The sequence below is a fragment of the Sarcophilus harrisii genome, chromosome 1 (genome assembly GCF_902635505.1).
Source record: "Sarcophilus harrisii chromosome 1, mSarHar1.11, whole genome shotgun sequence".
Classification (NCBI taxonomy): Eukaryota; Metazoa; Chordata; class Mammalia; order Dasyuromorphia; family Dasyuridae; genus Sarcophilus; species Sarcophilus harrisii.
This window is the reverse complement of record NC_045426.1, coordinates 445,743,348-445,765,594: the sequence shown is the minus strand read 5'-3', so window position 1 is coordinate 445,765,594 and position 22,247 is coordinate 445,743,348. Positions and strand designations below refer to the sequence as shown.

The 22,247-nt window shown below is 33.2% G+C and overlaps 1 long non-coding RNA gene across 2 annotated transcripts; it reads left to right on the top strand.

Annotated features, from left to right (window-relative positions):
- The first annotated feature begins 2,602 nt into the window (after positions 1-2,602).
- LOC116421291 lies at positions 2,603-11,632 on the top strand. Of its 2 annotated transcripts, none has more exons than XR_004231599.1 (4): positions 2,603-2,685; positions 4,015-4,109; positions 8,271-8,426; positions 10,568-11,632. It is a non-coding gene; the product is annotated as an uncharacterized LOC116421291 (long non-coding RNA). The 2 variants fall into 2 exon arrangements; XR_004231600.1 differs by having other exon boundaries at positions 4,015-4,182.
- The last annotated feature ends 10,615 nt before the right edge of the window (positions 11,633-22,247 follow it).

Sequence of the window (22,247 nt, the reverse complement as noted above, 5' to 3'; positions counted from 1 at the left end):
AATACTTTACAAAAATTGCTTCATTTGATCTTCATAACAATCCTGGTAGATAGATGCTATTATTAGTACTATTATTATTATTATTACTTTTGCATTTTATTTATATATTATTATTTTTTTATTTTCCCCAATTACATGTAAAAACAACTTTTTTTTGGTTGTACAGGTATTAAAATTTTTTAAACAGATTTCCCTATGTTGGGAGGGAAAATCAGAACAAAAGGAAAAAAACCAAGAGAGAAAAAAACAGAAAAAAAAGAAAAAAAAATGAATATAGCATGTGTTGATTTACTTTCAGTCTCTATAGTTCTCTCTGGATGCAGATGGCATTTTCCATCTGAAGTTTATTGGGATTGCCTTGGATCACTGAACTGCTGAGAAGAATCAAGTCTGTCATAGATGACCTTCACACAAACTTGCTTATGGAATGTTTTCCTGATTCTTGTTTTGCTTAGTTATTATTATTATCATTATTATTCCCATTTTACATATGAGAAAACAAGCAAACAATGATTGTGACCAGTCCAGAGTCACACAGGGTTAGTTCTTGAGGTCAGATTTGAACTCATATTCCAGCGTCCAGGTCCAGCACTCTATTTGGACAATCAACTACTTCTTCCCTCTTTCTCCTTTATTTCCTATGACAATTTCTTGGTCTATTCTCTGCAATCCATGCCACTTCTTTCTAAGTCTGTCTTCCTTAACTTTATTTCCTACCTGGTTTTATAGCTTTCCTTGTCAGTTTGGGTCCTATTGTTTTAAGATATTTTTCTTCCTTGGAGATGTCTTTTTATTCTAAGAATTCGTTAAGGTTCTCTACCTCAGAAAGTGGAAATTCTGCATAACACAATAGGTTCTTTGTCTATTTATGTGTAATGAAATAAATAAAAAAATGGACCTAGCAAAAAATTATAGTTTTAAACTTCCTCTGTATTATTCAGTGACTTCAAAATAAATGGATTATGAACTTGTGACACATTTAAAAATTCTCTTTAGCCAAGACTGTGAAAATTTAACCTCTTCCATGGTTCTGAGATCCAAGTCAGGTTCCTTTTACTGTGTATATGCTGTTATCACCTCTCTTTTGGTACTTAGTCTCAGAGAAAACTTGGGGAAGAGTTTGCCAGTGCACCTGCTTTGCTTTTTTCAACTTCTTGCTTTGTTGATCCATCTCCTTTTGGTCTGCCAAACTGACTTAAGAGGGAGCAAGAACAGTGAATAATCATGATCCCAGAGGTTTGGTCATATGAAGGAAGGGGAGGCATGTGGTATCAATGGGATTTTTGTGGATGAAATTTCTGATTTCCTTCTTATGGTGTATGTTGATTTTAAATGTCATTCACCTCTTTTCTTTAAAAGTGCTGCTAGTTAGGGAAATGCCCTGATTTTCCTTATTTCATTGTTTCATTTTAGTATGGAGCCATCAATAAAATTTAATTCCATAATGAAAATACATCAGCTTCTTATTACCCAAGAAGCCAGAGTAAACACCAAAACAAGAATGTCTTCCCTGAATATACAAGAGCTTTAGAAAAGATCTCTAAGATCACATTATGTCTACCCTTAAACCATCTCCTAATGCTAATCTAGACTGTGATCTTTTGGCCTAAGGAATTCATTCCCCCTCCTTTCTTCTCAATTTTCAATTTTACAGTGCAATATAAGATAACATGTTCTTTGTAATGATGGGGTCTGTTTTGAATTCTGATAAACACTGTACAGCTCTACCTTTGAGTAATTTCTACTTGGCTTCCTGGATTGCAAAATCCAAGTTGTGAACTTTTATTCACCTTCAACCTCATCTAAAATCCCCAAGAGGCTTCCTCTGGTAGACAGTTAATTTTATCATTGAAGACTAAATTTCTAATCCTATTGCCTTCTTTACCTTGATCTGTCCTTTGCTGTAGATTAACATACTTGGCCTTGATCTCTAAAATTCTTAAAATTTACTACTGAATTAATAAATCCCTTAGACTTGTCTATGATAAAACTTATTTTCAATCACAAATAAACCTTCCTTTCCAGAAAATGATTTTGTTGCTTTCTACTTTTGTTCTTACATGATTTTCTCTGAAAATGCCCTTACTTGACTCACGTTATGGGCTTCAGTATTTCCTTCACACTGAGCCAAGATACTCTTTATCTCAGAAAAAAAGTCTAGAAACTCCTGGGCAACTGACTTAGCTAACTATGTGTTTACCTTGAGAAATATGCAGATCAAACCATATCATAATGGTCTTCATGTAACCTGATTTTTTAAAATTGTAATTAAATTTCATTATAGTGGTTACAACCATAAAGATAGCATTTTATTGTAATCTCAAAAAATCTCTGTATTTTTTTGGCCTCATCTTTATCCAACAGATTTTCTATCCCCTAATGTCTCCTCTTACTCTTTCTCTGATCCTTTTCTGTAATTTCCTGATATTGGATCTTCTATGTTTAGATGCTTTTCAGGTTATAAACTTCCTAATAGTTAGATGATGGGTTTTTCTCTCTCTTTGGGGTGGAAACTTAATTAGAACTATCTTAAAAATTCCCAATAAAACATCTCATTCTCTTCCTGAATTCTGTGGTTGCCAGGATTCCAGAGTTGAAAGAACTGATCTGAGACAAAGACCTATGAAAATCAAATCTTCCTGCAATGAACAAAGTGACCACCTCCATCATGCTTCAGGCTTCCTGGTAACTTTCTTATCTCTTCCTAGTATGGCTTTTGAATTGTTGACACTGATGCCTTCTTTCCCTTTCCAGCCACTTTCCCCACCCCCCCTTTCCTCCTTTTTCTCCTTTTGATTTAAGATGAAAGAATTTGCAGATGAAAGAATTGAGCCACAAAGAGGCCAGATGACTTTCCTGCATTCACATATGTAGTTAATGGCAAAGTCTTGGCTTGGTCCCAGGTTCTTTAACTTCCAATCCAGTGCTCTATATACTCTACAATGCTTATTAATTGGTGAATAAGATTGTCAAAGTACATCAATGTCAATGAATCAGGACCCATCTAATATCAGGCTCCATTAGGACAAATATCTCTGGTTCTAATCCAGATCAAAAGTTTAATGAAGATGAAACTAAATTGGGATATTTAGTTGAATTAGATATAAACATGATTTTTTTTTGGTGTGTGTGTGTGTATGTGTGTTTTATTAAAATATCAAACTTTTTTTTTTTTTTTTAGTTTTTTTTTCTTTTTATTTAATAGCCTTTTATTTACAGGATATATGCATGGGTAACTTTACAGCATTAACAATTGCCAAACCTCTTGTTCCAATTTTTTACCTCTTACCCCACCCCTTCCCCCAGATGACAGGATGACCAGTAGATGTTAAATACATTAAAATATAAATTAGATACACAATAAGTATGCATGACCAAAACGTTATTTTGCTGTACAAAAAGAATCAGACTCTGAAATATTGTACAATTAGCTTGTGAAGGAAATCAAAAATGCATGTGTGCATAAATATAGGGATTGGGAATTCAATGTAATGGTTTTTAGTCATCTCCCAGAGTTCTTTTTCTGGGCATAGCTGGTTCAGTTCATTACTGTTCCATTGGAAATGATTTGGTTGATCTCGTTGCTGAGGATGGCCTGGTCCATCAGAACTGGTCATCATATCGTATTGTTGTTGAAGTATATAATGATCTCCTGGTCCTGCTCATTTCACTCAGCATCAGTTCGTGTAAGTCTAAAATATCAAACTTTTGAAGATTTGTTTGTTTTGATGCTGACAAAATGATTTAATCATGTATTGAAAGAACTTCATAGCTGTAAAAAGTTGTATAAATATAAACTATTACTGTCATCATCATCTTCCTTATTTGATTTAAATGAACACAATGGATTCTTAGAAATTTTCTATGTTACAAATCATATATAATTGGAATGATAATTTGCCATTTTTGTTTTAAGATTTCATAAAAAGTTTGAACTTTTTATTTCTATCTTTTTATGTTTATGATTTATGACATACATGGATGAATACTTTGGGACAAACTTTACTTTTTTAGGAAATGAAAACCCCCAACTTTGGAAAACAAGATCTACAATGGTGCAAAACAAGATCATGAGGAAAATGCCAGCAGTTATCGAGAGTTATCCATAGGTAACGCTCACTTGGATGAATAAAGATTGGTTTAGTATTGCAAGAACATTCATTGTATAAAGTGTGACAAACTGTGAGTGGAATTTTTCTTAAATTCAACAATGAGTCCTAAATTCTTTGAACTGTAAGTTGACATTGTACTTTCTTTCCAGTGTGCCCTTGCATCTAATGCCTGTCCTATTATTTACAAACTTTTTTGGTTCCCAGATATGATTCTTGGTTTGGCCCTCAATTTGCTTTCTATCTCTTGCTTGTTTTTCTGGCAACTGGCTTTCAGCTCTGTTACCCACTTTTGGCTTGTAGCACTTTACAAATTGACAAATCCAGCATTATATATATTTCTACCTTGATTAAGCTAGCCTAGGCAATAACTTTAACATTGAGTTCTCTGCCAGCACTCTCAGAGGATCCTTAATTTCAATTCCATTTTCCTCTTCTCAGAGCATTGTAGGGTAAAGCTAGAGATAAATTGATAGCAGGAATAATTGGTTCTTGTAATCTGAGGCTGATTGGAAGACTGAAAGGATGTTTTTGTGCTTGATATTATTAATATTACACATCATTTGTTTGGTTGTTCTCTCCCCTTTTAGATTATGACTTTCTTGAGGGCAGGTAATTCCTTTGTCTTTTTGTATCCCCAGTGCTTCACACAGTGCCTGGCTCATAGTAGACATTTAATAAGCGCTCATTGATTTGATTGACTAATACAGGACAAAATTGAAAAACTTAATAAGTACATTTACTAGATAGGAAAAATAAAGATAAGCAAAATAGGCTGGTTTCTGCTCCAAACTTTTCACTGAAAGCTTTTCATACCAGTGAAAAAGGAAATTAGCTAAATGTGATTTGCTTGCTGGCTTTTCCATTCCATTCCAGATAAAAAGCAGGTCAAAACTTTCATGAGGATCATTTGTGAGATTGGAGCTACTGGATTCAGTACTGGTGAGATAAGGAAACTTAATAAAAACCCAAAAAGATGGCATCATTTTACCTCCTTCTTCTTCCCCCTAATATTCAGAGGCACTGAAAAATGGGAGAATCTAATAGGAATGACAGCACTACAAGTGGTGCGATGCAATGAAATATTCACTAGTTTTTTTAATTAACCAAGGGAACCTACCTTTTCCCCATTCTGATACTATTTTAAACTTTAGAATCATAATAAGACCAATATAGATATTGCTATTATAAAGAACATGTAAATCAATTATCCTGAAGTTTCATTTTCTTTTGAAAATGTAAGCCCATACTCTTCTATCTGGCTACAATTCCTGTACATATGTCATTTCTCTCTATTAGGATGTACACTATTCAAAGGCAGATACTGATTCTTTATATCTCCAGTGCTTAACATAGTACTTAGTATACAGTAAATACTTAATACATACTTCTCTAATCATATTTGAAAAAGTTATATAAAAACCAGATCTGTACCCTAGAAAGTTGAAGCTGCTTTTGGCAAGCAGTCTTCCTTGGGATTCCAATAAATCTTTTTCTTTTGTATGCTCAAGTTATTTGACCTTCCATGCACAGTTACAGCTGGTGGGTGAAACTTTTTCTGGGCTTTCCAGAAAGTTAAGCTTAGAAATTCAGTTTATTTCTTAGCCTCCAAAGATGGTAAACTTAGAATTGACCATTTTCACACTTCAAAATGTATTATATCATTTTAGTGAGAATGAATAATCAAAGTAAGTTTTATGGCCTTTCTTCTAAAATACAGTTTTGTATTTACTCCTGGCTAATGAGACATCTGAAATAGAATCACTCAATAAGTATTTATGAAGCATACAACCTAGGCATGGTATCTATCACTTGATGGATATATAAATAGAAATGATAAAATGGAGTGTTCCACTTATTTCCCTATTCATGTCAAATGTCCACAATTTTCTAAGCCCTTACTAAAACTCAAAAACTTTTTTTTTATTTTGGAGTCCTATAAATAAGTGCCATCAAAATCTGGATATTTAGATGGAACAAACTTCACAGTTTAACAGTTTCCAGAGGAGGGATCTAGAAGTTAAAGTGAGAAGCAAGCTCTACATCTACTTTTCTTGGTATAGTCTATCAAAAGTCAGGAGACACGATTAATTATTTGAAAGTAATCAAGGAAGGGATTCTTTGTTTTCTGAACAAAGTCTTTTGGACTCTGTTTCCATAAGTTTAAAAAGAAAGAAGTGGGAGGAGAAAGGTCTACAAGGAAGAATGTTAGTTAAGGAGAGCATGGAGATTCTGGAGAAAGGGACATTAGTTAATAGTTAAGTTGGGAGGCTAATATTGAAAGTGAGGGCAGAGCCTATAGAGATTTGGGAGGAGTAGTCTTGTAAGGATGGGATACTATATGGAAAGGAATGGTAGTGATAAATTACTGGGAGAGCAGTTCAGAATATGAAAAGCTCACAAAGGCATTTTCATAGCCCAAAGGTGTCCTTTATTGTCATAAAAAGATACATAAGTGTATCAAAATTATTTTGTAGTGGGCTGTGAATGAAGGAGACTAATTAAAGGTCAGAATAGAAGAGTAAGGGAATGACCTAGAGAAGTGAGGACGACTTAAGGGGGAATAGTAATCCAGAACAAACTCTCATACACATTATATCTCTATCAGCAGCTGCATGATGGGATACATGGAGGTTGTTGTGGTAAGACAGGATAATGAAGGTGCTTTGGTCATAAAGTTTGTTTGTATGGCTAGAATGAGTCTAGTATGCCTGCTCAGGGAAGAAGTCTCCTTATCTGATTTGGTGAATTGAGTAAGCCTTAGTCATGCTGACAAGACAGTTCTAGGAATTTGGTCTCCTTTGTGTGTGATAAAGTTGTCAATAGTTAGGATTCACATCATTCCTAACAATAGAAAGAGGCTGGACTCAATTAGCATTTACATTACTAGAAAGACAAATGAGCTTTTTGCTTAGACAATAAGGATACTGTATTGCTAGGAATAGAAGACGAAATGGGAGTTTTAACAAATATGAAGGAATTAAAGAACAACAGAACATATAATGGTATATGTTAAAATGTTTAACTGAATGTAGTGAAATGTCAGTATGTATGAGACAGATAGAATCTGGGTGGTCAGAAAGGAGAGAGAGCAATATAGTTATCCCTTCCTCATTGCAACTTTCTTTCTATCGTGATTTCCATATATTACAGGCTGGCATAAGAAATTAAATTGAAATTTTGGGGAAGTTTTGTGGAGAACACACCCAACATGTGAAAGTCAACAGATGATATAGAAAAAGTTTAGAAACTCAGAAATGCATAAAATATGTGTATAGTGTTTTATAACATCAACATGTTTTATCTTTTTAATGCCGTAATGATTTAGACTTCTTTTCTGGTATGAAGGGAGGGCCACCAAATTATATGTGAATTTTCCATGTTGTGTATGTGTGGTAGGGGAAGAGGGGAACCCAGCTTTAAATGAATAAATGATTACTGAATATTCACACTATTTTCAGAAAGAGCTAGAGATTTTTCTTCAGGGTTAAAAACTTGTAGGAAAATACAAGAGTAAATGTTTATGGCATTATAGTTTTTAATTCCATCTACATTCTGATATGAATAATGCTAAGAAAGGTTGAACTGTATTATAATCTAGCTCAGTCTGATTGAGATAATGAACCCAAATCAGAAAACAAACCATTTGTGTTGTTATAAAAAACTTTTGGAACACAGATGATTTTTAAATCAAAATAACAATAAAACTAGGTTACATCAGGCATGCCTGAAGGACTTTGTGTCCCTAAGAAAATACAACAAGGCCAATTATCTCTGAATCAAAGGCTATGAGTCTTCATATGCATGTAAATATTGGATCAAGTTGTTGCTCCAATAAGGTCTTGAAAAAACAATTTTGTTAAATTTTTGAGTGCAACCTTTCTTCTCATAAAAATCATAAATCTTCTAGTGGATGGTTCTTCCTGTTTACTTGGCTTGTTATGCATTAAGGTAAATGTTTATTGTAATTTTTAGGAAACAGCAAATGAATCTTTGAAAGAAACCCATGTTGTTTCTACCTACAGAAGAAAATGGTTCCATCTGGTGCTTGAAATTAACTCATAAATATTAATATGTTCAAATCATCCTTAGGATGACAAGAAGAGGACAAATATTTGGAAATATTCTTTTAAAAAAGACATCCTATTGTGTTGATTCCAGAGGGAAATTATTTGAAGCTGTTGATGAAAACCAGACTGGACACTGCTTCATAAATATGTTCTCCTCATCTGACCTATTTAACAGCTGAGAATGTGAACTCAATCAAGGATAGGTGCAATGGAGTTAAGGATTCCTTACAGTGCCTAAAAGTAGAAGGTCAGTCAAATTTCTTCCTTTCAGAGTCACCTTTCAGAGGTAACTATTACTCCAAATATCAGCAGTGTAGTGTAAACTCATATGGAAAGAGCTGACAAGTTTTTTGGTTTAAACTATTTTTAATTTTTTAGTTTTAAACATTTATTTTACAAGATTTTGATTTCCATCTTTTTTTCCTTCCCTCCCTTCCTTCTCTCCTTCCTAAGATGGCAAGTGATCTGATATAGGTTATACATGTACAGTTATATTAAACATATACCAACTTTAGTCATGTTGTGAAAGAAGAATCAGAACAAAAAGAGAAAAACCATGAAAAACCACAACAAAAAAGTGAAAATAGTATGCTTCAATTTGCACTGAGACCCTATAGTTCTTTCTTTGGAGGTGGATAGCATTTTCCAACATGGGTCTTTTGGAATTGTCTTAGGTCATTGTACTGCTGAGATGGAGTTGATAATTTGAAAGAAAGAGACTATTTTGATTCTGATGTCTTAGCAACTGTTGGATATAAGATGGGTCTGTTTGGAAAGATCTAAAGGGACTATTTGGATTCTATTTGGAAAGATTGTAATAGGTTCATGGGGAAAGGAACAGTAGCTGAGAGGCCTAGAATTTTCTCTCTATAAAGGACCTGTAGATAGCATGCAATTCAATTCAAACATTTATTAAATATGTATTATATTCAGAGCATAATACAAACTAGTCCTTGCTTTCATATATTCTATGGTATGTATATGTATATGTATAGAATGTATGTATGTATGTATATGGTATGTATAGAAAAAGATAAATATAAGAAATAATCTTTTTTGTTCATTTCTCCATTTGATATTTCAGAATCCTTTCTCTTCACTGATGTGGTTGTAGGTACAGGTTCCAAATGTTGGGATTTGGTCATGTGCAGAATTCATAATGATCATTCTCTTTGGCAAAAGATAGGTTTATTTAGGAGAAGAGATTACAGACAAAATGAAGAGATACAGTAGACACCAGGAATAGTAAATATGAAATAGAGTTGGGAGGGCGTATTGCAAGGAAAGAGGCTTTAATAATTAATGATGGAAAAGACAAATTCCTTAGGGTGACTCACAATTAGCTAAGAGAAAAGGAACATCAATGACACTGAAGTATATCCTTATCTGGCAGCACCCTAAAAGAGTTAGCTATAAGAAGGGGAAAGGCACCATAAAACATAGTGGGGGTTTGAGAGGAGAGACACCATTAAGCATGGTGGGAGATGAGAGGAGAGATACTGTGGTGAGCTATAACTTCAAGAGGGATTCAGCAAAGATGGTGTAAACCATGGAAGGTTTTATAGGAGAAATTTAACCTTAGGGGGTTGACATAACTTTGATTTCTTGTCTGGACACAGCAAGATGGGACTATCCATGGTGGGGGAACCTCCACAAAGGGTGGGACCTTGAGGCTAAACTTCTTCCTATTGATGCCCTTCTTTGTTTGTCCCAGGAGTAATTCCATAATATTTCATTCTTTCTCTGTCAACTGCATCCAAGAATTTTTCAATCAGTCATCTTTTTGAATCCTTAGCTTCCTTTAAAACTCAGCTCAGGTGCTTCTTCATAAAGAACATTAGTTAATGCTCTATCAAATATATTGTATTTCCATGACCTATATAAAAGTTGTTTCACTGAAGTAGAATATTAGCTTTTTGAGGGCATAGGATATTCTAACTTTTGTTTTTATATCCTCAGCATTTAGCACCAATGCCTTAATATACATGCTCAATGAATATTTGTTGATATGAATTGAATGATAATACCTGACATTTATATAGAATTTACATACATTTCCTCATTTGATTACCACCATACACCTCTATGGTAGGTACTGTTATTATTTTCTGCCATTTACATTTGGGGAAATTGATACATAAAGCAATTAAGTAGCCTTTATTCAATTCATAGTATCATAAACCTAGAGCTGGAAGGAACTGGAACCTATCAAGGTTAAGTGAAGTACTTACCTATGATTTCATAGAGAAATAGTAAGTATCAGAAGTAGGATTTGAACTCTGATCCTCTGTCTTTAGAGCTAGGATTCTTCCTATTATGCCACCATTGCCTCCCCAAAAAACATTTATTAAGATAGATAATATAAGTATTATTTTTTCCATTTTACAGATAAGGTACCTGATTCTTCGAGAGGTAAGGTAACTTGCCTACAGCCTCATTGTAAGTGCTAGAAGCAAGATTCAAGCCATCTTTCCTGGCATCTGTAACTTTCCCTGTAATACTACACAAATGAATACAAGAAGGACAAAAAAGTGCTATGTGAGATCTCAGAAGAAAGATTTTTGTGGGGCTGAACATATTCATATTATAAAAATTATAAAAAATTCATCATAAAATCTGAATTTTGATTTGAGTTCAGAAAAGAACAAGTAAAATTATCATTTTTGTATTTATTTTTTCTTCTCTTCATATGTCAAGAAGTTGTTGATCTTGGTCATCCTGGTTGCTTTATACTATGTATTCTATAGTTCTCAATGTCCTTGGTAAAATGGTGAAGAAAGACTTGCCCACAATTCTCCAGCTGTAGTCTCACAAAGGAAAAATATAGCATATTAAGAGCTCTTCATTTCTGGGCCTTATCACTTTCTTGTCTGCCATGACATGCTGTTCGCTCAGACTTGTCTTGCAGTCCACTCTGTTTCTCATCTCCAGCTTTCAACTAACCTTTTTTTTTTTTTCAGGCAAAAAATTCTTGAAGACTTATTAGAAATGTGAGATTGAAGAGACAAAACCTTTTTTTTTTTTTTTTTTGCTCCAAAGTAGTAACACTGGATGTCTAAAAACATGCTATCAATAGAAATGAAGAAATTTGGAGAAAGGATGAGCAGAGGGTAAAGACAGTAAAATCTATTTTGTATCTGTTGAGTTTCATCAAGAAATTTTATGAGTACATCTGTGCTTTTATCTAAGTCATTAAAAAGTGTTAAACAAACCACTAAGGTCAGTTGACACCTTCTGTAGATTTGCTTCAAACATAAGGTCAAACTATTAATGATAATTCTTTTGGCCTAGCCCTTCAATTAGTTCTAAACCCACTTAATTGTAGTATTGCCTAATCCACACCTTTATTTATTTTCTTTTTAAAAAATAATAATTTATGTTCTGAACTTAACAAATACCAAGAAACATGAACACATCAACATGTAAAGAACAGAAAAACTACACAAACTTACTAATTTTTATGGGCAGCCTGTTTTTTGAAAGTATAAATTTTAAAAAAATGAATGTTAAAATTAATTTACATGTAATTTGAGAAAATTAAATATTAAATAAAATTATTTAAAATGAGTAATAATTCAATGAATTAATTATTCTTATCTATGTTTATGTCTAAACTTTCATCTAGGGGATGGAGCCAAGATGGCAGAGAGTAGATATAACTTTCTGTGATCTCCTCTGACCTTCTCTCAAACCAGTAATAGATTAAGCCTCAAATTGGTTTTGAAGTGACAAAACCCACAAATATCTGGAGTATAACAAATTCCAGGAATAAAATACCTTGGAAGAACTTCAGAACAGGTCTGGTTCAAATGGGCAGGGCAGTCTGCCAAGCCCAGACAGTAGCACAGGGAGCCCTGGGCAAGGAGCTGGAGAGGGGAGTCGAAGATGAACCTTTTCCACACAGGGAAATCTTCTGTGAAACTCTTAGGCTACTCTGTCCTGGTTGGAAGTGGGTGATTGGCAGATTTACTACAAAAGGCAAATTATAAACAAGTGAGCCCCAGAAGAAGGCAGGATCTGGCCATGATTACCCAGCCCAAGGACAAATTAAAGCAGCCTATTGCTCCTTTGTGTTAAGAACAGACCTCAATCCTTAAAAACTGAGCAAACTCCCCAAAAGAACTCTCATTATAGAAAGCTTTTTTGGAGAGAGAGAAGAACTGACTTTAAATGTTGAGATCCTTAAAAGCAAATCAATTCCAGATGAAGCCCCAAATTTAATTGTGAGCTGGTTCTCATTTCACAAGACTTTCCAGAAGATTTCAAAAATAATCTTAAAGAGAGTTAGAAGAAAAATGGGTAAAGGAAATGACATCTTTGCAAGAGGACATGGAAAAGGAAAAACAAATTATTTGAAGAAAATTTGTTAAAAATAGATTTGATAAAATGGGAAAAGTATATAATTCCCTACAAAATAGATCTGATGAAATGGAAAAAGAATATAACTCCTTACAAAATAGATATGAAAAAGACACCAATTCATTGAAAAACAGAATTTGTGAAATGGAAAAAAAAATGTAATGAACAAAACAACTTAATTGGCCAAATACAAAAGGAGCTAAAAAGAAAAAGGTAACTGATGAAAAAAAAATACACTAAAAATTAGAACTGAACAAATGGGAATGACTCAATAAGAAACAAGATTCTTGACTCAAGAATCAGTCAAACAAAGCCAAAAAAAATGAAAAAAAATAGAAGAAAATATGAAATACTTCCTAGGAAAAATAACTGATCTGGAAAATAGATCTAAGAGAGACAATCTAAGGATTTTTGGACTTCCTGAAAGCCATGATGAAAAAAGAACCTAGACATTATCTTACAGGAAATCAGAAATGAAAACTGCCCTAATGTCCTAGAATCAGAAGGTAAAATAGCTATTGAAATAATTCACTGATCACCTCCTGAAAGAGATCCCAAAATGAAAGCTCCAAGGAATATCATGGCTAAATTTCAGAACTGTTGGACCAAGGAAAAATATTGCAAGCAGCCAGAAAGAAACAATTCAAATACTGAAGAGCTACAATCAGGATTACCCAGGACCTAGCAGCTTCCACCTTAAAGGATTGAAGGGTCTGGAATCTGATATTCCAAAGCAAAGAAACTTGGATTACAGCCAAGAAAAAACTATCCAGCTAAACTGAGCATTATCTTTCAGGGAAGAAGAGGGACGTTCAATGATACAGGTGAATTTCACTTATTTCTGAGGAAAAGACCAGAGCTGAACAAAAAAGTTTGATCTCCAAATACAGAATTCAAGAGAAGCATAAAAAAAGTAAAAAGGAAAGAACTCGAGAACTATCTTTCTGTTATGGGTATTTAGAGAGTGTAGGTATAACTTGATTTAATTATGATAATATGAAAAAAAAACTAGAGGTAGAAAGGGGATTTTACTGAGAAAAAGAGGTAAAATGAAGGAAATTACATCTCATGAATAGGCAAAGAAGATCTATTATAATTGAGGGAAAAAGGGAAGAGGATGAATGTGTGAATCTTACTCTCATCAGATTTGGCTTAAAGAGAGAATATCAGCTATATTTGGTTTCACAGAGAAACTTGTCTCACCTTATAGGAAAGTGGGAAGGGAAATGGTAAAATAAAAGGGAAGGCTAATAGAAGAGAAAACAGAAGTATTAGAGGAAAGGTGTAAAAAAAGAGGGAGGGGCTCTAAAGGCAAAGGACTATTTGAGGGAAGTGGTTATCAAAAGCAAAATAAAATACTGGGAAGGAGGGAAGGGGGAAAGGAAAGAGAAAAGCATAACTTGGGGTAAATAAGATGATAGGAAATACAAAATTAGTTATTTTAACATTGAATGTCACTGGGATGAACTCTTCCATAAAACAGAAGTAGATAGACTGGATTAAAAGCCAGACTCCTACAATATATTGTTTACAAGAAATACATTTAAAGCAGAGTGAAAGTAAAGGGCTGGAGCAGAATTTATTATGCTTCAGGGAAAATAAAAAAAAGGAGAGGTAGCAATCTTGATCTCATATCAATTAAAAGCAAAGATAGATTTAATTAAAAGAAATAAGGAAGAAAACTATATCTTGCTAAAGCATACCATAGATAATGAAGCAATATCAATAGTAAACATATATACACTAAATGGTATAGCACCCACATTTCTAGAGGAGAAGTGAAAAGAGTTGTAAGAAGAAATAGACAATAAAACTATACTAGTGGGGTGATCTCAACTTTGCTGTTTCAGAACTAGATAAAATGAACCACAAAATAAATAAGAAAGAAGTTAAGGAGGTAAACAATGTTAGAAAAGTTAGATATGATAGACTTTTGGAGAAAATTGAATGAAGACAGAAAGGAATTTACTTTTTTCTTGACAGTTCATGGAAACTACAAAAATTGGCCATGCATTAAGCCATAAAACCCTTAAAATCAAATGCAGAATGGCAGAAATAGTAAATGCATTTATTTTCAGACAATGATGGTGTAAAAATCACATTAAATAAAAGGCCAGAATTAAATACACCAAAAATTAATGGGAAACTAAATAATCTAATCCTAAAGAATGAATGGGTAAAACAATAAACCAAAGATACAGTCAACATCTTCATCCAACAGAATGATCATAATGAGACAATATCCAAATTTTGTGGGATGCAGTCAAAGCATTTATTAGGGGAAATTTTACATCTCTATATATTCATATAGAATAAAATAGAGAAAGCATAAAATAGAGAAAGAGAAAATTCAATGAATTGTGCTTACAACTAAAAAAGCTAGAAAAAGAAATGAAAAATCCTCATAAAATATTAAGAAAAATAAAAGAGGTGATTAATAAAATTGAAAATAAGAAAGGTATTGAATTAATAAATAAAACTAAAAGGTAGTGTTATGAAAAAAAATCAACAAAACAGATAAACCTTTAATTAATTTGATTAGAAAAAGAAAAGAAGAAAATCAAATTGTTAGTCTCAAAAATGAAAAGGGAGAACTTTCCACCAATGAAGAGGACATTAAAGCAATAATTAGAGTTATTTTGTCCAACCAAATGTCAATAAATTTGACAATGGAGGAATATCTACAAAAATATGGATTTCCCAGGTTAACAGAAGAGGAAATAATATTTAAATAGTCCCATCTTAACAAAGGAAATAGAACAAACTATTAATCAATCCCCTAAGAAAAAATATCCAGGGCAAAATGATACATGTTAATTCTATTAAACATTTAAAGAACAATTAATTCCAATACTATATAAATTATTTGGAAAAGTAGGGAAAGAAGGAGTTCTATCAAATTCCTTTTATCACACAGATATGGTTCTGATAGCTAAACCAGGTAGGGGGAAAACAGAGAAAGAAAATTTAGATCAATTTCCCTAATGAATATTGATGCAAAAATTTTAAATAAAATACTAGCAAAGAGGTTACAGAAAGTCATTCCCAGGATAATACACTATGACCAAATATAATTTATACTAGAAAATCAGGTCTGGTTCAATATTAGGAAAACTATTAGATAATCAACTATATCAATAACCAAACTAACAAAAATCAAATGATTATCTCAATGGATGCAGAAAAAGCATTTGATAAATTCTAATACTCATTCTTATTAAAAACACTAGAGAGTATAGGAATAAATGGACTTTTCCTTAAAATGATCAGTTGCATCTATTTAAAATCACCAGCAAGCACCATATGTAATGGGGACAAACTAGAACCATTTCCAATAAGATCAGGAGTGAAGCAAGACTGCCCACTATCACCATTACTATTAAATATTGTATTAGAAATGTTAGCTCTAGCAATAAGAGAAGAAAAATAGGTGAAAGGATTTAGAGTTGGTAATGAGAAAACAAAACTATCACTCTTTGCAGATGATATGATAGTATCCCTAGAGAAACCCAGATAATCAACTAAAAAATACTAGAAACAATTCACAGCTTAGTAAAGTTGCAGGTTAAAAAATAAATCCACATAAATCATCAGCATTTTTATATATTACCAACAAAATCCAACTGCAAGAGATACAAAGAGAAATTCCATTCAAAATAACTGTCAATAGTATAAAAATATTTAGGAATCTATCTGCCAAGGGAAAGTCAAGATCTATATGAACACAACTACAAAACACTTTCCACACAAATAAAGTCAGATTTAATCCTTTATCAAGTAGTCATGGAGAGGCTGAGCAAATATAATAAAAATGACAGTACTACCTAAATTAATCTACTTATTTAGTAGATTACCAATCAAACTTTCAAGAAATTATTTTACAGATCTAGAAAAAATAATAACAAAGTTCATCTGAAAGAACAAAAAATCAATAATTTTAAGGAGATTAATGAAAAAAAAAAGCCAATAAAACTGGTGTAGCTATGCCAGACCTATTATATTTATTTTAAAATATGTTTAAATATTTATTTAATTTATATTTATATTTATATAACTATATTTATAAAACTATTATAAAGCAGTGGTCACTAAAATCATTTGGTACTGGCTAAGAAATAGAGTAGTCAATCAATGGAATAGGTTAGGTTCACAGGACAAAATAGTCAATAACTACAGCAATCTACTGTTTGACAAACCCAAAGACCCCAGCTTTTAGGATAAGAACTCACTAGTTGACAACTGCTGGGAAAATTGGAAACTAGTATGGAATAAACTAGGCTTTGACCCACACCTAATACCACATAACAAGATAAAGTTGAAATGGGTTCATAATTTAGTGATATTATAAGCAAATTAGAAGATAGGATAGTTTATTTCTCAAATCTGTGGAGAAGCAAGGAATTTGTGATCAAAGAAGTGGAACTTTGTAATTGAACACCAAATATATAGTTTTTATTATTCTAAGCTAAAAAGTTTTTGTACAAACAAAATTAATGCAGACAAGATTAGAAGAGAAGCAATAAACTGGGGAAACATTTTTACATTTAAGGGTTCTGATAAAGGCCTCAATTCTAAAATATATAAAGAGAATTTACTCAAATTTATAAGAATTCAAGTCATTCTCCAAAACAGAGAATTCTCAGATGAAGAAATTAAAACCATTTCTAATCATATGAAAAGGAGCTCTAAATCATTATTGATTAGAGGAATGCAAATTAAGACAACTGAGATACTACTACACACCTCTCAGATTGGATAAGATGATAGGAAAAAGTAATGATGAATGTTGGAGGGGATGCGGGAAACCTGGGCTAATAATACTTTGTTGGTGGAATTGTGAGTGGATCCAGCCATTCTGGAGAGCAATTTAGAACTATGCTCAAAAAATTATCAAACTGTGCATATTCTTTGATCCAGCAGTGTTTCTACTGGGTTCATATCCCAAAGAGATCTTAAAGAGGGAAAGGGACCCCCATATGCAAAAATGTTTGTGGCAGACTTGTTTGTAGTGTTAAGAAACTGGAAACTGAGTGGATGCCCATCAGTTGGAGAATGGCTGAATAATTATATGAATGTTATGAAATATTATTGTTCTATAAAAAGGATCAGGAGGATGATTTTAGAGAGACCTGGAGAGACTTACATGAACTGATGCTAAGTGAAATGAATAAAACAGGATATAATTGCACATGACAACAACAATGTTATATAATGATCAATTATGATGGACCTGACTCTTTCCAATGATCAGATAATTGAGGCAAGATGATCTTGTGATGAAGAGAGCCATCAACACCCAGAGAGAGGACTGTGGGAACTAAGTGTGGATCATAACATAACATTCTCACTCTTTTATTTTTGTTCCTTGAATTTTGTTGTTTTATTCATTTTCTTTCCTTTTTGATCTGATTTTTCTTGTGCAGCAAGATAATTGTATAAATATGTTTGCACATATTGGATTTCACATATATTTTAATATGTATAACATATATTGGATTGCTTGCCATCTAGGGGAGGGCGTAGGAGGAAGGAAGGGAAAATTAGGAGTACAAACCTATGTAAGGGTCAATTTTGAAAAATTATCTGTGTATATGTTTTGAAAATAAAATGCTTAAAAAACAAAAAACCCCAAACTTTAATCTATTCCCCTTAACCATTTTAAAAGATTCTCTGTAATCAGTTGGTCGTAAGCATGTGACTACCTCATTTTGTAGAATTATACCTCTTGCATGTATGTATGGATATCTACTCATTCTTTATACCAGTTTGCTCACTCCAGTCTCCTTTTACACTGGCAGGTGAAAGTTTTCACAGAAATTCACTACTATGTAGGTATTTTCAAATACTTTCAAGGTTCTAGATGATGATCTGTTTAAGGTGAAATATATTTTCCCTATTTACCAATTGCTTTTGAACCATCATTAATATTTCTATTCATACAAAAAACTCACTCCTCATAATGACACTTAGATGCTAAGTATAATCAAGAGAAATAAATCTAATTATCATAGATGGTGTATAAAATATACCACAATCCACATATAAAGATAGATTAAATCTTCAGGAATGAATATAATATCTATGAGGCAGTGTAGGAATAGATTTGCAGGAACCTAACAGTAAAATACATGAGGAAAGTAAACCATGGTGCTCAAGGTAACCTATGACGCTCAATTTACATCTTAGATATCATTACTCCATTTAGGAATGTACTTATCATGTGAAGCTACTACTAACTAATTGTCTCCTGATTCTTATTGCTCACTTCCTGGGAGATCCTGTTCTTCTATGAATGTAGTATTCACAATATTTTTCAACTTAAAATCACTCTTAAAAGGCACTGGAGAATTGTGATACCAGAATACTATGTTATCCAAATAAAAATTTAGTTCCTCTTCCTATTAATCCTAATTTAACAGACTATAAAGCCTGTTTTTTTCACATCTACTTTTCCTTTTCAAACCAGGTTGTCAAGAATATAAGACAATGTGATTTGGGGAACATCCTGTATGTCTTGGTTATGAAAACTTTGTGAGAAACTTACTCAATTCCATCTTTTTCACAGGAGTAGAAAAAGACATTTTGGTAAATGCTTACTATTTATCCTATATATACAACTTAATTACAGTGGACTTCTCCAAGAGGAAATCCACTATTGGAGACTGAGTGGGTCAGTGATTTCTTCAGCCACAGACACACAGCAAGAGCTGGGATTCCAACAACCTTGGTCCCTTGACTTATAGGATTTTATGAAAGTATTTTAGAATTATATGGAATTTCAGAGGTCTTCCAGTCCAACTAATACTTCAAAAAGAATCCAAGTTACCACACTCTATGTAAGTGGCCATCCAGTTTCCAAAAGAAGACTGCCAATGCTAGCTAACATTTCTTCCAGTCCATTCCATTTTTATAGTCATAAAATTTGCCCTTGAATCAAATAAAAGTTTGCCTTATTTCACTTTATGCAATTTATTACAGTTTTGACATTTGGGGCCAATTAGAATAATAGTAATCCACGGTCCACATAACAGCCTTTGAAATATTTGAAGAGTGCAATTGTGTTGAGACTATCTTCCATTCTTTCACCTAACACCCTTAGTTTTCTTCAGTAGTACCTTATTTGGTTTGATCTCTAGTTCCTTCAAAATACTTATTAGTTTTTTCTGAATAAATTCTAGTGTATCAATGTCCTTTCCAATACATGTGATTTCATGAAATGAAAATAGTATGCCAGATGGGGTCTGAGTAGAAGAAAATCCAACAGAGACTTCATTTTCTTTATTCTGGGTTCAATGCTTCTATTAATTCAATCTATGATGTTGGTAGTTTTTTGCCTGTCTTTTGTTTTCCTGTTGACTCATAATTGATCTTGAAGTCAACTAAAATTTCTACTCTTTTTTCCTCACAAAAATTGTTGCTCAGCCATTTATTATGTTTGAAAGGTTTTTTTTTTAAACTCAGATTCATGATGTAATGAAACTCATAGTTCAAGTTCCTATAAAGGTCCCTTCCCTTCACATAGATTTGATATAATTATGAGGGTCTGACACTGAGAGGGTTATTTTTTTTTCTTTTTGGTTTGATCACCTCATCTGAACTAATCTCTAAAAATACTATGATATAATTTGTACCTATATTTTCTCAAATGTGCATGAAAGGGGAAGGATCCCTTTATAGTTATTTCAGGTACCAACTGCACATCAGGCATGAAACAGCTTTATTTCATCCCACAGAAAATTTCAAAAGATACCAAGGCCTTGCAGAAGTACATGGGCAGATACAGAAACACCCTGAAATAGTCTAATCTGCTCCACTGGAAAGAAATCAATAATGATTAGTGGTTGTTACTGGGAAAAATTGCTCTTATTCCAGTATTCTTTCCCATAGAACCCTATAAATATTGTAACACCAACTGTATTTAAATTCCTTCTCATTGCATCTTTAGCCCTCCCCACAAAGATAAAGAGCATAATAGCTCCATCTCCCTAAGAAAGCCTTCCTGGTCACTGAAGTCCATAGTTGTCTCTCTCAACTGTTATCCAGTTGTGTTGAATTATTTATGAACTTGTGGACTATAGCATGCAATGCTGTTCATCTGTTTTTTTTTGGCAAAGATACTGGAGTAGTTTGTAACTTCCTTCTTTAGTTAAATAAGGCAAATAGAGGTTAAGTGCCTGGCCCAGGGTCACATAGCTACTAAATATCTGAAACCATATTTGAACCAAGATCTTCCTGACTTCAGGTCCATTACTCTATCCACTGAGCCATCTAGATACTATGGTCTTTCCCTACCTACTCTCTAACTTGTCTGCATCTTCAAAAATTGTCTTTCAAATCATTCAACAAGCATTTACTAGTACTTTTCTAGTGCCAAGCACTGCGTTAAGCCTGTGGGGTAGGTGGGAAGAGGGGGAGGTACAGAGGCAAAAGTTAAAAAGTTCCTGCCCTCAAAAAGTTTATGTTGATTCTAATGGAAGAGACAATGTATGCATAAATAGATATATACACATTATTTTCAAAGTAGACATCACACAAGCTAACTTTGGAGGAAAAAGTATTAAATATTTCCACCTTAGTTAAAGTGTAAGAGAAAAATCAGAACAAAAGGGAAAAACCATGAGAAAGAACAAACAAGAAAACAAATGAAAATAATATGTTTTGATCTACAATCAGACTCCATAGCTCTTTCTTTGGATGTAGATAATATTTTCCCTCATGAGTCTTTTTGGAATTGTCTTTTATCATTGAATTGCCAAGGAGAGCTAAGTTTATTTGTTGATCATTGTGCAATGTTGCTGTTACTGTGTGCAGTGTTCTCTTGGTTTTGCTTACTTCACTCATCATCAGTTCATACAAGTCTTTCCAGGCTTTTCTGAAATCCATCTGCTCATTGTATCTTATAGCACAATAATTCCATTATATTCATATAGCACAACTTCTTCAGCCATTTCCCAATTGATGGGCATCCCCTCAATTTACAACTTTTTGCTGCCACAAAAAGAGCTGCTACAAATTTTTGTGCATATGTGTCCTTTCTCTCTTTTTGTTATTTTTTTTGAAATTCAGATATAGTATTGATATAGCTGGATCAAAGGGTATAAATAGTTTGATTGTCCTTTGGGCATAGTTTCAAATTGTTTTCCAGAATGGTTGGATCAGTTTACAACTCCACCAAAAGAGTATTAAGACACATTGTATTTTATATATTTGTTGTTGAATCTTTTTTCAGTCATATCTAACTCTTCATGATCCATTTGGGATTTTCTTGGCAAAGATTTGCCATTTCCTTCTTCAGCTCATTTTACAGATGAGGAAACTGAGGCAAATCTTGTTAAATGACTTGCCAAGGGCCATAAATGACTTGCCTCTGTCTGAGGCCAGATTTGAACTCAGGAAGATGACTCTTTCTGAATCCAGGCCTAGTGTTCTATCCACTGTGCCACTTATATGCCCCTATAGGATAGACACTAAATCAACATTGTATACATCAGTGAATAAATAGTTCTGTGTGATGAGATGATGAGTTCTGTATGTACGATTGTTGCCATTTTACAAATGAGGAAGCTAAAGTTTGGAGATGCTCAAAATCATATAAAAGTTTGTCACAGAATTGGGTATAAATCTAGGTCTGCAAACTCTTAATCCTGTGTTTTTCTCTTGACATCTTAACAGCCCTCCCTTAGTTTCCACTTTTTTCATCAGTAAAATG